Below are 15,733 nucleotides of genomic sequence, written 5' to 3'. Positions count from 1 at the left end.
TATATATATATATATATATATATATATATATATATATATATATTACTGTTTAACAAATGGATTCAGGGCTACCCTCATGTAACATATTATTTATTGAGAACAGTAACATATTATTTATTGAGAACAGCTCAGTAATGAATTAAAAAATGATGATACTTGTTTGGTCTTTTACTAAAATAAAGTACAAGTGTTTCTAATGCTGTTTGCTTGATCACTAAAACACTGAATATTCATTGAGAGGAAAAAAAAAACCATATACATGTGATAAGTGTACATTTGTTAAAGCTGTACACTTTCTGATGTTTCCACACATGTATTTTACCCAAATAATATAAAAAAAAGGCTTAATAAAGCACAGGTACTGTTTCGGAGGTGGAGCAAGGTCTCCCTTGTCACATCAATTGGAGCCCCTGTTTATCAGAACATTTCTCATCTGTGTCTCTTGCTCCTCTGTCCTCTGCTCCACCACCCCTCTGTCAAACCCAAATAAACTCTGCGATCCCTTCAGTCATTTCTCCACCCTACTGAAACTAAGGACACCACAAGAAGCCAGGCCAACGTTACATGTAGCGCTGAAAGGTTGTGCTGTGATTTAAACGAATTTGTATTTCTGTTTCTCATTGAATGTGTTCAACTATACAATTAATCCTCCCACCAATAGCTAAATATATTACCTTGAAACGCTACCCTTAAATCTATACATTTGTACTCATTCCTCTACACAGGTGATGCAGTTCTATAGCTTGTCTTTTGAAAGTCACCAGGGTTAACCTAAGGAAATGTGGCTTTCTGTCCCTTTTGCTATATCAAGTTGTTAGCCAGTTTTTGTCAACATTGCTGAATTAGAAAACCCTTTCATCTGATGTAGTGCCACGGAGAGGAACCTTAAAAGGTCTATGGAGGGACATAAGTATAAAAGGCTTTAGGAATCTATATATTTTTTGTGTGTGTTTTTTGTGTAGAAAAATCTTTATGAGAAAAGTTAAAATGGGATTATCAGAAAGTGTAATTGTCAGCAAAAAGGCTAATCGAAGACAGGAGGTGATATGGGTCTGTAATTCAATTATTCTGACTCAGCTATTTTAAAATAATTCTGTCCTAGATTAAAAGTACATTTCTTCTGTTTTGGTCTGATAAAGCCCACAAAGGACCATCCATTAAAGCGCTGTGCATTTCTACAGATTAGCTGATTAGCCAAAATGCTCTGCTACGTGGCCTGGTGCCATGTACAGCCTATATCACGGAATACCTGACATTGTTAAAGTGTTGAACTATTTTTACTTATTATGACTGTAGAATGGTTTGTGTGGGGTATTACAGTACTAAAGTACAGGGTAGCTATACTATTTAGGAAGCCTAATGATTTCTACTTAGTACTGTATGTATGAAGACACCACTTGACAAGCAGATTACTATGGTATTGCATTGGGTGGCACTTGGTGAGCTGTGTTTGGGACACTCTCCTATAGCAGAAACCATAATCATAGAAACTGGCTTAATGTAGTACCTTGCCTGTATAATCATATGTAGACCAACATATATTTATTGTCCTTTCTTATTCATTAAAGTGCAAATAGAAAGAGCAAGCTGGGCTACCGACAGTGATTGAACATATGGACCTTACAAAAGCCTATTCTGTCTTGTAAGAATTTGCTTGGTGCATATTGTGTGATGTTCTCTTTTGGCTTATGGAGGTAAACACAATTAAACAAGAACCTACCATACTGTACACAGCATCTAATTTTGCTTCAACACCCATTATTCAGCACTCGGCACCAACTCTGTTTCCTGGCACAACGTGCCTGTTAATGCACTATGATTCAACAGTGGTTACTCAAAGATAATACAAGGGCCATTAGCGACAGACATTACAAGCTGTGTCTTCATTTTTAAGGCATGGTATTTCTCTGCTAATTTAGTGGAAATTATTAGATTGCTCTCAAATTGATTCTAGCTGTGGAAAAGGATTAAAGAGGAAAAAATGGATCCGCACACAGATGTAGACAAGGTGCAAGTTCACGAGGCTGAAGCCATAAATCAGTGTAGAGAAAGAGAGAACCGCACACTCAACTGTGCTCCAAAATATCTTTCATTCATAAACTTTTCAATCTTATCTTTAAGTCACCAGCGTTTCAACACAGAAGTGCTTTCGTCAGGGTGCAACATACAAGAGTAGAATTGCAGTTGAATACAATTGAGGTTATAAGGAACAGGTGAATATAATTGCACATTAGTAAAGTACATTCATGTGCCAATTAATCAACAGTTTGCTACAATGTCGCCAGAATATAATTCCACAACACGAGAAAATCTACAAAAATTTAAGAACATTATCAATGACAATCAATCAGAAAGGCTTGTGTAAAGATTATCAACACTGGGTTCAATATAACCCCCAATAGAAAAGAGAAATAACAAGTTCATTAAAAAATGGTACATATAATTAATACAGTAATGCAAAAGAAGGACAATGTGAAACCACATAATCTGATCTATTAATTCACATGTCTTAATGTAAGTTGATATAGATCATAAAAGGACTCAACATTCATTCCATTAGGAACCATAGTTTTTAAATAATAAATCCAGAAAGCATTTTCTATTCCCTGTATGATGGGGTCACCTTGCCTGGAGCTGTCAGCTAGGTCCATCACATTGGGCCTCAGCTGGATTTAATACCAGTGATTGGGCAGACCAGGGGGAGTGTTTCATTTCCCCAGTGCGATTTCCAGTCCAGTCAATGGATAATGATATTGCTGGCTTTGTATTACCCATCCCTATCGGGATTGTACCGATGCATTGCAGGCTGATCTTAATCCAATTCAGACCCTATAAGATCTCGGCGCACTGCCGCCCCAACCCATGTTTGTTAGGACAGTGTGGCATAGATAGATCATCTCTTTTAAAAAAGCTACTGCTGGAAAATACATTGGTCTTACCGGTGTCTACCTAGGGCTACTAGAGTAAACTCAATTTCAACCCCTGGTACCATGGGGATACTTTCATATATATATATATATATATATATATATATATATATATATATATATATATATATATATATATATATATATATATATATTTGTAATATAGAAAGTAATCTCCAGTGTCCCCAGTGGAACACGAGGTGCATCACTCTTCATGTTTAATATGTTTCTTTTAAAGCCACAGTCAGAACCTCTATATGCTTTGGCATGATCGTGAAGTAACCTTGAACTGACTTGTATAAAAATGGAAGATACTGTACAACAAAGACTTGGTACGGGCCAAAAAGGTGTTGTGGCATGGGAAGCATGTTCAAAAGGTTCAGTGACAATACAGGGCTGTCTTTCTCTTTCTCTCTCGTCGATACCCATCAGATAATATTTCCCACTGTGCTGTAATGCTAATGTATGACTTATTTAATTTACTCTCAATTTAATCTTCGAGATATGTGCTAGAAAAACACTTTCTGTTATTGTGCCTGTTTCACATTTTCCTTTACTCTTAAATTACATAATTTTCATATGCATCTTCCTTAAATGGGGATATTTAATTTAAATGAAGGGACTTTTGAAACACAACTTAATAAGGGAGAGTGGAAACCCCAGGCCATTAGTCAATACCTCCTTTGAAACCACCTATTTAAAATGTGTGCATAGTTGCTTTTTCTCATTTTGTGTAATGTATTCATTTAAATCATTTACACCTTGATAGCATTAACTAAGTGCCTTCTGTTTAACCATACCAGAAATATTGGACTGTAACTTAGCCAGAACTAAGGTTACCATATAACTCCATGTTCACAAGGACAGTTCAGGTTAACCCTAACCCTCACACCCCATTGCATGCTGGTAAGTGTAGTCCTGCTGGGAAAGGTACCTGAGACAGGTAAATTTACCAGAATGCATTGCGATGTGAGTTGAAAAGCCTGAACTGTCCTGCTGTACATGGAGTCATATGGTAACCTAGTCAGACCACCAAGTTTTCCATCTCACTTTTTACAGCACAGTACCTCACTAATTTGACAGACTGCAATTAGCCCACATTACGCCCAAACTCCAGGACTGGCAACATAGCCATTAACTTTTCTAAACCCTGCATTACAATAGTAAACATGTTTTAATCTGTGATCAGCTCTCAGTACATATGGAAAGTCAAGCAACTTCAACCTACAATATGACTTCTTAATACCTGACTGCGTCCTAATCCTGAAGTGATTAACCACAAACACCTCTTCATGTAGCCCCTAACGTTCCTTAGAGGAATCCTATATTGTTGTTCAGTCCTGCTTAGCATCTGTCGTTCTCTTTAGGCATATATTTATATATGTTTATAAACTGGTTTATTTGGGGAAACTGCTGAAAGCAGATTTATTGGCCTAAAACAAATTGTTACCACAGTAAGTTTCTGAAGATTTGTACATGTAAATTCTAATCACCTGCTCATTTCATGAAGGGTAATTTATTTAGATCAATTACGCTTTTGCATCCTAAGATATTACTCTTGGCGAGACCTGCAGTGAGTTATCTGTGATTCGTATGCATTAGTTTACTCCACATCATAAATACAGCAACTTTAGTTTCACACTTTATTTCCCATATATAATTGGAACCTTTTGGATTTTACACTGATTCAGGGGTGCAGGGTTGTTTATTTTTAAATTGATATGCTTTAAGAATGCCACATGGTGACGCCTCACATTTTTAATTCTAGAAGTGTAAATTAAATTGAAATTCAAGGCGTTGAGGCATGCTTAAAATAACATTAAAGTCCTACAGATGTTGTGTTGAAATTAAATGTGGGTTTAATACCTGATGTGGGTTTAATAGCTGTCTTTTTATATTTTTAGATATTGGGGTACACCCCTAAAATATGTGTGTGTGTGTGTGTGTGTTTCTATGTATTTTTCTCAAACTTAAACACCTGATCAAATGCCTGGCTCGTAATGGTATAATACAGGACTACAGAAACATTTCTTTATACTCTCATCATGAACAGTCATCATACAGCAGAGCTGGATCATGTACAAACACAGCTAAAACTGTCAAGAATAGGGTCTTTTAAAATGTGCACAATTGAAAAGATCTTTATAGTGGGACACATGTAAACACAATCACCTGCAATTCACACAGTGTGTAAGGACCACTGTTCTCTGCCTTACTTCCCACCTTCTTCCTTCCTCCTTACTGAAATATTTATATTACCTACCTCACCAAGAAGTCTCTTAAGTTGTATGCAAATTTAATGACTAATGTCTGATTTCGCAGACCAAGCTGCCAATGTACACTACAGTGACGTTACAAACATGATGACAAAGAAAAAAGAGAAAAACTCTTCGATTTAATTTAAAAGTAGAATGCACCTGTTTTATCACCCATGCCACTGCAATTACAGCCATCCCCATCTGATGGATTTTCCAACTAAAATGTGTTTATCAGAAACTCATTTTATTTTACACTGTAAGTTTAAACAGATATGCAATATTGAATTAGCTTAATAAATAACTACTTTTAATTAGACTTTTTGGAGCGCATCGGGGATACATAATATTTATTGTACAAATACAGTACAGCAAATACAGTTGAGATCATTTCCATCAGTGTAAGAAGATTTGCTGCTTGATAATGCCAGAGTTAAATGTCTGAATGAAACAAGAGCTTCCATTAAAGATGAATGCTAATGTTTTCAATATTAAAGAAACTGACGTCAAGAGGTGCAAGCTTATTTTTTATGCAAATACTGTCTCTTGTCGGGATGCTAGCATTCAATAAGGAACAAAAGGCCAAGGAAATGATACAATCAATTCCTTCAGTAAAGCATGCTTGTCCATTGGCACAGCCCTTTAAATAACAGCTCCAATGTCTTGCTCAGTAAAGGTGTCTCCTGTGGCTGCAACTTGTCACCGTCCGTGCAACCTTCCTGCATCCTTTGAAATGTGGGCTAAAGGGTTAAAGGCATGTTTTCAACCTTGACACTGAAAATAAGCAACCCACACTCAATACTTTATTGTGTTAATTAGTACATTTGATTTGATAAAAATTAGTACATTTTTATTGTGTTAATTAGTACATTTGATAAAGTGTGTATATTTGGCTACATGTTCACTTCTGTATGATTTAAAGGTGACATTTGCTACGGGGTTTAAATGACTTTCTTGTGTGTTTTGTAGTTTCTCATATTACTCATTCAGCCTTAAGAGAAATCCAGCTGCCTTTACTTTGATGGAATCCGCTCTACGTCAAATCCATTAATCCTTTTTATAATCCTATTATTGCGAAGCACATAGACATTATTCACATAATGTTTCTGTAGTACCTTGTTCTTCAGCCAAAGAGGCTTAGAAGTGTTTACTGATACATCAGCTTCCTTTACCAAGACGCTGCAGTTTTATGCTAACGTTTACATCCTTGTATCCATATCGACCCTCTGCCTTATTGAGCTCCTGTGTGTCCTTGTAGCCATATTAACTTTTCTAAAATATGCACTGTATTTGAACACAAAATAATGCTACTAGTCTTTCAAAAGGCAGACTATCCTAATGTTGTGTTGATTACAAATTGCTGTTTGGCTAAACTATTGGATAAAATGTACAGATATAGATATAGATATATAGATATACAGATGTATAGATACAGATGTGTGTGTGTGTGTATATATATATATATATATATATATATATATATATATATATAGACACACACACACACACACACACACACACACACACACACACATTCAGGAACTTCAGTGGCAGTAAATATTTTTGAAGATTACTTAAAATGTGCCGATTTTAGCTTCAGGCCTTTTCAACTATTGTGCAAGCTATCAAACCTCAAAAAAATATCTACACGAAAAATATAGCATTAAACCTGCTTGATTCAGGAACCAAACAATATAAAAACCTTTTTATTCGAGAATTGAAGTTTGAATTTTATAGATTTCCTTCAATCAGAAAATGTGAGCCCAGTGTAGACAAAGAACCAAAACCGCCAAAAGGGATGACTGTTTGAGCTGTATGTCTTTTATTTGAAAGTCCAATGGAGTCCAATGGAGGACACTGGAGGCAGCAATATTATGTTTATCGTGGCGCATGTTACTTTTTATTGGAACCTGACAAGCTGACAGGTGCAAAGAATTTCATTAAATTAACATGCATTCCTCCACACTTATTTTTTTCTGCTATATCCGATACCTCATTAACTAGGCATTATACTTTACTTCACCAGATTTCAATTCGGCAGATCATCTGGTTTACAAGCATATTGACACAAATGTTACATATTATGCAGTGGTGCCAATAGGTAAGAAATAAATTTTAAAAGCCTTGGTTATCACTTCTTTAACCTACTATTGTTTATATATATATATATATATAATTTCAGATATAATTGATATGTAATATAATTGATGTCATTTTCTTGGTCTTCTGCAGGTTCTCAGTCCTATTAAGATGATGTCAGAGACTTCCCGTACAGAAGAAAAGGTGAGAGGAATAAAATACCTGTGGCCAGAGTATACACAAATATCTGTTTTATCTTTACAAGGGGTTCAGTCTAGTTACCCTCTCTTAGTGACCCAAAGATTAGTTCCCTTTAAAGGGTAAAGTCTTGGCACGTGTCTCTTGTTTTTAGTTTGTGAAAACAGCTTGTACAGCCCCTAACTAGTCCTTGCTTGCTGCTATAAACACAAGCCATGGGTCTCCACTTCAAAAGAATCCTACTGTAAAATTATGTTGAAGTGCGGCCATGAGTTCACTTTTAAATCTGTGCGTAATACGAGACCGACATTCGACTGGGTTCAATAGAGTGATGTTAAACAAGTCGGTTTGACCTCTGTTTCACAGCCACTGAATTAATGAGAACCAGTTCATTTGATCACAGTTCAAGTGGGTACACATTTTAGTGACAACTGACTTTTTAAAGGAGCTCTCCGTGTTTCTTTGCAACGCCATTCTGCGCACAATGTGAGAGCTCACTGGCCAGGTACTTGCAGCACAGCCGTCAGACCATGTGAACTAGTGTAATGAGACAAGCATGCTTTTCAGATATTTTATTTGCTATTGCAAACTGATTTGTTGCGCATTTGTAAATAATGTATCTTAAAAATCCCCAGTAAGACTTCCCCTTTTAAAATAAGGCCTGTTTCTTGCCTAATGTATCACATTTTAACTGCAGTAAAATAACAAAAATCCCTTATCTGCATAAGGACAAGATGACATGAATCAACTAGCTAGAACAGTTAAAGCCGTAGCAATTTAAATAGAATAAAACAATGGTGCCAACCGCACTTAATTATCTGTAATTGCAGCTCTTACCTCTCCTTAATCACTATCATTGAAAAATTTTAGTACAAAACCACCAAATACTATTTTATATTCACAATTGTACTAGCTAATTACTACTCAAGCAGATGATGTTATTATTTCTAAAGCTACAGTATTGAGAGTTTCATAGAGATAATTGATGTTTAATGATGTATTTTTTTACCATCTACTGTTAACCCAGTATCCAGCAAAGCATATAATCTCGATCTTAAAAATACTCGTTTGATCTGCTTTTAATTAACTCATATTGGCAGACGTGTCACCCTTCCATACATATTCACACTTCCATATCTTTTCCATACATACACGTCACACTTCCATATCTTTTCTGGATCTATTCGTCTTTCACATGTGAGGTTAAAGAAGTGATAACCAAGGCTTTTAAAATGTATTTCTTACCTATTGGCACCACTGCATAATATGTAACATTTGTGTCAATATGCTTGTAAACCAGATGATCTGCCGAATTGAAATCTGGTGAAGTAAAGTATAATGCCTAGTTAATGAGGTATCGGATATAGCAGAAGAAAGTAAGTGTGGAGGAATGCATGTTAATTTAGTGAAATTCTTTGCACCTGTCAGCTTGTCAGGTTCCAATAAAAAGTGACATGCGCCACGATAAACATAATATTGCTGCCTCCAGTGTAGAGAAACAGAACGGAAATCCTCCATTGGACTTTCAAATAAAAGACATACAGCTCAAACAGTCATCCCTTTTGGCGGTTTTGGTTCTTTGTCTACACTGGGCTCACATTTTCTGATTGAAGGAAATCTATTAAATTCAAACTTCAATTCTCGAATAAAAAGGTTTTTATATTGTTTGGTTCCTGAATCAAGCAGGTTTAATGCTATATTTTTTGTGAAGATATTTTTTTGAGGTTTGATAGCCTGCACAATAGTTGAAAAGGCCTGAAGCTAAAATCGGCACATTTTAAGTAATCTTCAAAAATATTTACTGCCACTGAAGTTTCTGAATGTGTGTGTGTGTGTGTGTCTATATATACAGACGTGCTCAAATTTGTTGGTACCCTTACAGCTCATTGAAATAATGCTTCATTCCTCCTGAAAAGTGATGAAATTAAAAGCTATTTTATCATGTATACTTGCATGCCTTTGGTATGTCATAGAATAAAGCAAAGTAGCTGTGAAAAGAGATTAATTATTGCTTATTCTACAAATATATTCTAAAATGGCCTGGACACATTTGTTGGTACCCCTTAGAAAAGATAATAAATAATTGGATTATAGTGATATTTCAAACTAATTCGTTTATTTAATTAGTATCACACATGTCTCCAATCTTGTAATCAGTCATTCAGCCTATTTAAATGGAGAAAAGTAGTCACTGTGCTGTTTGGTATCATTGTGTGCACCACACTGAACATGGACCAGAGAAAGCAAAGGAGAGAGTTGTCTGAGGAGATCAGAAAGAAAATAATAGACAAGCATGATAAAGGTAAAGGCTACAAGACCATCTCCAAGCAGCTTGATGTTCCTGTGACAACAGTTGCAAATATTATTAAGAAGTTTAAGGTCCATGGAACTGTAGCCAACCTCCCTGGGCGCGGCCGCAAGAGGAAAATCGACCTCAGATTGAACAGAAGGATAGTGCGAATGGTAGAAAAAGAACCAAGGATAACTGCCAAAGAGATACAAGCTGAACTCCACGGTGAAGGTACGTCAGTTTCTGATCGCACCATCCGTCGCTTTTTGAGCGAAAGTGGGCTCCATGGAAGAAGACCCAGGAGGACTCCACTTTTGAAAGAAAAACATAAAAAAGCAAGACTGGAATTTGCTAAAATGCATACTGACAAGCCACAATCCTTCTGGGAGAATGTCCTTTGGACAGATGAGTCAAAACTGGAGCTTTTTGGCAAGTCACATCAGCTCTATGTTCACAGATGAAAAAATGAAGCTTTCAAAGAAAAGAACACCATACCTACAGTGAAACATGGAGGAGGCTTGGTTATGTTTTGGGGCTGCTTTGCTGTGCCTGGCACAGGGTGCCTTGAATCTGTGCAGGGCACAATGAAATCTCAAGACTATCAAGGCATTCTGGAGCGAAACGTACTGCCCAGTGTCAGAAAGGTCTGTCTCAGTCGCAGGTCATGTGTCCTCCAACAGGATAAAACACACAGCTAAAAGCACGCAAGAATGGATAAGAACAAAACATTGGACTATTCTGAAGTGGCCTTCTATGAGTCCTGATCTGAATCCTATCGAACATCTATGGAAAGAGCTGAGACTTGCAGTCTGGAGAAGGCACCCATCAAACCTGAGACAGCTGGAGCAGTTTGCTCAGGAAGAGTGGGCCAAACTACCTGTTAACAGGTGCAGAAGTCTCATTGAGAGCTACAGAAAATGTTTGATTGCAGTGATTGCCTCTAAAAGTTGTGCAACAAAATATTAGGTTAGCGGTCCCATCATTTTTGTCCATGCCATTTTCATTTGTTTTATTATTTGCAATATTATGTTGAATAAAAAATCAAAAGCAAAGTCTGATTTCTATTCAATATGGAATAAACAATGGTGGATGCCAATTTCTTTTGTCAGTTTCAAGTTATTTCAGAGAAAATTGTGCATTCTTCGTTTTTTGTGGAGGGGTACCAACAAATTTGAGCATGTCTGTATATATATATATATATATATATATATATATATATATATATATATATATATATATATATATATATATATAAAAAACCTAAAGTACCTAATGTATAAAATGATTATCAAATGATTGCCATTGCAGTATACAGTAAAAGCCCACCTCTGCTTGGAGCTAAGTTTCCAAAATATATAGTCTGGTAATTCTTGCCAGTAATTTGTTGTGGTGCAACCCTTGTTAACATTAACATGGCTCTTAATTTGTAGGGTATGTTCTATCATTATAATTGTATTCTCTTTTAACTTTTTATGTTCAGATATCTTACTATCTTTTACAAATGTCGTGCCTCTGTCAACTGCCCCAACCTTTAATGCCTTTTGTCTAAATTGAAAATGTACGCCGTAAAAGAGGTCATTGAGATTGAACAGTGAAGGAGTTGCAATACTTCATTAGATGGCACAACCTAAAGGGAATGGAAGTGTTACTTTAGAATCTGTGATTGAGTGTTCTTCAAGTTATTAAAGCTATAGCTCATTAGTAGTGTTTGTAGCAACAAAATAATTTCATAAATCATCTATTTCTCGCACTTCCATTTGCTTCATATGTCAGAAATGTGCAGTTTTGAAAGAATCGTAGCATTTCTCAGAGTGGTGTATTTTTAGGAAGTCTCTTGCTGCTTTATTTTCTAAGTCATGGGTCGAAGCATGTTACTGGCTGAAAGCATGACAGTCAATTGGGAAAGCAGCAGGTTGGTTTATGACAGTTGACCTTGAAGGGATGGGGCCAATGTAACGCTTCAAGTGAAATGAACAAGAAAATATACCACTACCTGAAAGCAAGGCTTACAAACAGGGATGTATTTAACACTGTGAAGTTGCAGATATCATGTTTTAAAATATAAATACATGTTTGCAGTAACATGCGTTTCTTTCAAAACTGCACATTTGAGACCAGTGTTGCTATACATCTTGCATCTTTGAAGTACAGTAAAACAAATACTGTTCATGACATTAGTATATAACAGAAGTCTTCACTTTCTGTTGTGGATGTGCTAATTGAGTTATAAATTGTTTGAGTGGTTCAAAATAAAACATTAATAAGTATTAATACAAAAAAAACATTTCATGGATATTTAATCCCCTTATAATATATGTGACTAATGCAGGGAAGGCGGTTAGGCTGATGCAGTAGCATGTTATTAATTTAAGTGTAAAAACTAACAATGCCAAGAAATCTCAAAGTTTTTGCAGTAATAATGGCAATCTTCAAAAGTACCCTCTTCAAGCCTCTTTAGTGCATTTTAGTACAACCCAGGAGGAAATTAAGCCAGGAAGCATGCCTACATACTTTAGCATGATAATGTTTAAAAATGTAATATCTGCTTACCGGCCAGAAGTAAGTCAGTGAAGTGAATGCATATTTCAGTATATGTAACAATGTTGGCCTATATTTTCCACTCAGGGCAAACTGCAGGGAAATTGCCCACTCCATAGTACATTTATTACATGGCCAGTTTGCCCAACGTAGAAAATCTGCCCCTATAGGTCTTACTTGAAAATGACTGCATTTTGCAATTGAAGCCTACTTCACAACATAGATGTTTTATACCATTTCTGCTTTTGGCAACACAAATTGAAAATGATGTATTTGTATCCCCACCGATGCTACATTTCTGGGCAGTTCTGAGCTTTTATTGCTTGTCAATACATGTGTGTTTCATCTTGGAGCTGACGGTCTCTAGATATTATGAGCACAATTTAAAGACGGATGGTGGCGAGGGATCTGTTCTGCTGAGAAGCACATCTATTTTATGTTGTGTGTTCAAACAGCTGTGCTGGCTAGGGATGCTTACAACCCCTCTTGACAAATGGGACAGCACTGCATCTATGTGTTCCTAATTATAACCTATGCACTACAGGAATGTCCAAAGTACATTAGCAGCAGCTGCTCATTCCTAGTACTGAATTTCCACTAATGATGTGTAAATTATTTGTTATCCCTTGCTTTCTAATACAGTAGCTAATCCCTGCAGTATACAAAGGGAAATTCTACCAATGTATGGGTCTGCTTTGCATAGTATAATGTAAAGGGAATGCATCCTATAATAAACATTGGGGGGTCTATTCAATCTATCTAAACAGTGGTGGATCGAAAATATAATTTGTTAAGTGAAAATAAAGAAGAGTGCAACAGCAAAAGTTCATTGATATTGACTCCAAATGATTTTGTTAAACATATTGTCTGCTCTACCCTTGTCATTATTCTACCTTGGGGATCCATGATTGCTTTACCAGGATTTCTGCTTTACTGCAGTCTGCTAATGTTTTTGCCATGGTATCCCTGGATCCGATTGCAGTTACACTTCACATGTAACAAACCCAATGCTATTTCAGAATGGTCTTCTTTCAGCTTGGGTGCTGTTGCTTAAGGTGTATTGTATGCTTATGCTTGGGAGTGGGTATCTATTTCATATAACGTTACTGGAATCATTTAGTTTTGGTTTAAATTTGGTACAACTGAAACTCCTTACACATCATTTTTTAGAGCTAGTTTCCATTTTTAAAGAAAGCAAGTGCTGTCTTTATTCAGTGTACATCACCCAGTTGGGTATAAAGTAAAGCATTTTCTGCCACACCAAATTAAAAAGTTATGGGATTTCAAAAGACTGCCACTGGCTAAAGGTCTTGACTGTACAAGTCAAGGAAACTGTTACAGAATCCAAATAGTTGAGCTAAACTGTTAAATCCTCATATAAATCCACTGGCTAAATGAGACGAACCATTAAAGGATGAAGAAAGAAATCCATACTTTGGAATAAAGTAGGCAAGCCGAGGAGTGATGGTTGGTCAGATTCCGGTTAATCTCAGCAGAATCCAGAAGTGTAAAGTACCATTAGGATGGATTGCATAGTAACAGAGGTGTGTCATCAATCTTTTGAAATGGGACAGAAAGAAAACATGCAGTTTGCTCTATTTTATGAAGATTACGGTGAAAAGCAATATTGTGCCTCAAACACATGCTTTAAATTCTGCTGAATGACTGGCTGAAAAATAAATAAATACAGATTTGACCAGGCTTTATTGGAACATTTGCTATGTAGTACGTTTTTGGTAAACTCATTTTTGGCTTGGTTCAGGGGTCCACACTCTGCACTTGTCTGCTGTTCTATGAGCCCTCACAAGGGTCACGTTTGGATTTCTCTTCCATCATAAACCACGTGAAACATTTAGTTATAACTTTGCAAATACAGGGAGTTGAAATCTGTGATAATAGCAAGGAAATGCAGAGGTTGTTTTGGGTTCTGAGTGCATGTCGGTTCCCTATTCCATTGGGGAAAATGTTCACTTCTGCACCATGTTTTGAAGGTCAATCGGCAAAAAGGAATACGACATACAAATAGGAAAAAAAACAAACAAAACAAATGAACAACAGGATACTACTCATGCTTCTGGAATTTTTGGTTAACATGAAATATGTGGTGGGTTGTGGAACTGAGGGTTGAAGGACTAGGTTGAAACCCATTTCTTATTAGTATTAGAACTAGTTCACTTTTCTTGGTTGAAGTTTTTATTGTTTAGATGGTCTTAGACAGATTTAAGTCGATTTAAACAAAAAAAATGTAAAGGTTTTTTCATGGTATATCACTTCCTGTGTGGTAGATCACATGACCTGATTAATGCTTCAGTAAACCATTAAAAAAGACCTTCACTACCGGAATTACACTATTTTACAACATTGTCATTTAACTATCGGAACCTTCCAAACTGAAGTATAAAATACAAGCAAATAACCAAAAAAATCTCTCAAAATTGGACTTGGGTAGGCCGGTATTTGTGCCCACGTGGATTTTCTTTGTTGTTGACTAATTGGTTTTATGTTAAATTGTCTTTCTCCTGGTCTCGGCCCCCGAGGAATGACATTCTTGATACTTGTCCTGTTGCGGAATTGAATGTGACTAGGGGTAAATGTTACCTGTCAGCTGCTGGAGACAGTGTAAGTCCCCAAGAGGGAAAGCTTTGTGAAAGCAAGCAGATTTGAAACAGTAGTCTGACACACTCTGTTTACTAACACTTGCAAATACTACTCATGCTTCTGGAATTTAACACATTGTTTTTTTCTATTCCTTTAAGCTCTCAAACATACCGGCAAGTAAATGTATTTTCTGTAGTGTTAGATGTGAAGGCCTGCATCCATAAAAATGTCTTGATGAGTGTTTATATCCACAACCTACTGGACCAGTAAACTGTATTTACAGAAATACTGTGTAGAGAAATAAATGTGTGTATTGGGGTCTACTTGGGTTTTATTGTCCACTGTAGTTCAATTATAAACACTGTTTTTTTTTTTTTTTTGAATTGTGGATTTGGTGCTTGTAAAAGGCGAGGGACAATGACGCTGGCTGTTCTGTGAGCCCACCTCAGGTCTGACCTGAATAGATCCTGCCATTCACTCCAAGGCCAGTATCTCAAGCAATGTCATACAGTTGTGCTGAAATGTGTGGTGGTTTTGTTTTGTGGATTTCCTCTGGGGACTAGGTCGAGATCACTAAACTCATTTTGTGTTTGACCAGAGTCAGATTTGAGCCCAGACATTCAAAGATTGTTGGATGTCATTTTGTTGAATTATCTTTTAAATAAATTTTGTTTCTTTCTTTTTTTTTTGTCACGCTTCATTTAAAAGATGTTTTCTTGATCTGCAAAATTAATGCAGCAGGGTGAATCTTGTTTCCATTAGTCTCTGCAAGGAGACTGTACTACATAATAAATATGCTGTATCGCAATACTGCTAAAATGCATAAAACATATATAGTGGCTCCAAAA

General features: G+C 36.3%; 1 protein-coding gene and 1 long non-coding RNA gene across 7 annotated transcripts in view; one reads left to right on the top strand and one right to left on the bottom strand.

Annotated features, from left to right (window-relative positions):
• LOC117431120 (phospholipid-transporting ATPase VB-like) overlaps nt 1-15,733 on the top strand; it is an 82,998-nt gene that overhangs the window by 636 nt on the left and 66,629 nt on the right. For 3 of the 5 annotated variants that reach the window (XM_058996269.1, XM_058996270.1, XM_058996267.1), the window contains exon 2: nt 7,415-7,465. The exons of 1 other annotated variant lie outside the window; for it this stretch is intronic. The gene's annotated coding sequence lies outside the window, so the exon portion shown is untranslated. Of the gene's footprint in view, nt 1-7,218; nt 7,284-7,414; nt 7,466-15,733 lie in introns of those variants that run through there. One more of the 5 variants, XM_058996271.1, reaches the window with a different exon arrangement.
• Nucleotides 1-15,733, bottom strand: part of LOC117431453 (uncharacterized) — a 50,788-nt gene that overhangs the window by 22,921 nt on the left and 12,134 nt on the right. The gene's annotated exons all lie outside the window — the stretch shown is intronic.

Source organism: Acipenser ruthenus, chromosome 22 (genome assembly GCF_902713425.1).
Source record: "Acipenser ruthenus chromosome 22, fAciRut3.2 maternal haplotype, whole genome shotgun sequence".
In the NCBI taxonomy this organism is placed as follows: domain Eukaryota; kingdom Metazoa; phylum Chordata; class Actinopteri; order Acipenseriformes; family Acipenseridae; genus Acipenser; species Acipenser ruthenus.
The sequence above is the reverse complement of the archived record's forward strand: the minus strand, read 5'-3'. Positions and strand labels throughout refer to the sequence as shown.